This window comes from Teleopsis dalmanni, chromosome 1 (genome assembly GCF_002237135.1).
Source record: "Teleopsis dalmanni isolate 2A chromosome 1, ASM223713v2, whole genome shotgun sequence".
NCBI lineage: Eukaryota > Metazoa > Arthropoda > Insecta > Diptera > Diopsidae > Teleopsis > Teleopsis dalmanni.
In genome coordinates this window covers 9689645-9690773 of record NC_051846.1, presented here as the reverse complement: position 1 = coordinate 9690773, position 1129 = coordinate 9689645, and the positions used below count along the sequence as shown (strand labels likewise).

Here is a 1129-nt window from a genome sequence, read left to right as displayed (position 1 = left end):
GTCATTAGAGCCAATATTCCGAAGCAAGCTTATTCACACTGCTCACACGTGTGTTAATTTTCAGTAGCTGCTCAGCTCATTTTGTTGTTGTGCTAATGTTTGTTGTCTTCAAACTCTCTTCCGACCCTCTTACACAAAAAGATTAGAGAAATCCTCTTACGTTTGCACTCAAAACAATATACACATATAAATCGAAAAGGAAAGGATAAAATTCCTCTTTTTCAGCATGGTTAGTTTACTTGAAAGGTGGTGAAATGCGTGTAAAGAAGAAAATATAATTCTCATCGACTTTCTAGTTGCGTTTGTTTAAAACTGCGATGAAAAGTGTTTGCAGTTACTCTGGTTTCTCTTCAGTTGTCGAATAAATCTTTCGCCTTTTACTAAAGATTTCCGTGGAGAGGAGCAATTTAATGAGTCTAAATAAAATTTTTTGTGGTGCCTGATTGAAAGATCGGGTCATATTTAATACATTCAAATATCATTTGTTGAGCTTTTAAAAGTGAAGTAGGGTATAATATGTTATTTCTTAGTAAAAGTATTATTGTTTATGTTATACAAAAATAAATATCTTTATTCCATAAATTGAATGTCAAATATATTTGATACCAAGTACCCATACTTGTCAATGTTTACTGGATTCAACAACGATCGTTATTGAGCAAGTGAACCGAAGCCTCTTATACTTTATCTTAAAGTATAATAATGTTGCATTATAGCAACATTATTGCAGACATATTTTTCAATAACATATATATCAGGAATTGATTTGTCTCGCATTATTCACATGTTTCACTAAAATTTCTTATTACATCATGAGCTGATCATGAAACATACATGAGCTGAATCTTCCATGGTTGAGTTAAGTTAAAATCAGGAGTCGTGGCTCTGAGAAAAAAAGAAAGTAGGAATGGGTACATTAATTAGATTTCTTTATTAAGTAACATGATGAAAGTTGAGTAATGTGCATATTAGATTGGTTGAATCTTCCAGAGTTGTATCAATCTTCGTTAATGTGAATCACTAGAGGCTTAAATTTTGTCTCATATTATTCTTAATGATCGATTCTTTTTTGAAATCGTGATTGGAAAAAATTTGTGAATGTAACGTATAAAATGTTAACTATAAATCA

The 1129-nt window shown here is 31.1% G+C and overlaps 1 non-coding gene across 1 annotated transcript; it reads left to right on the top strand.

Annotated features, from left to right (window-relative positions):
* Positions 1–334: 334 nt before the first annotated feature.
* On the top strand, positions 335–457 carry LOC119673578. The gene has a single exon (XR_005252096.1). It is a non-coding gene; the product is annotated as a U5 spliceosomal RNA (small nuclear RNA).
* The last annotated feature ends 672 nt before the right edge of the window (positions 458–1129 follow it).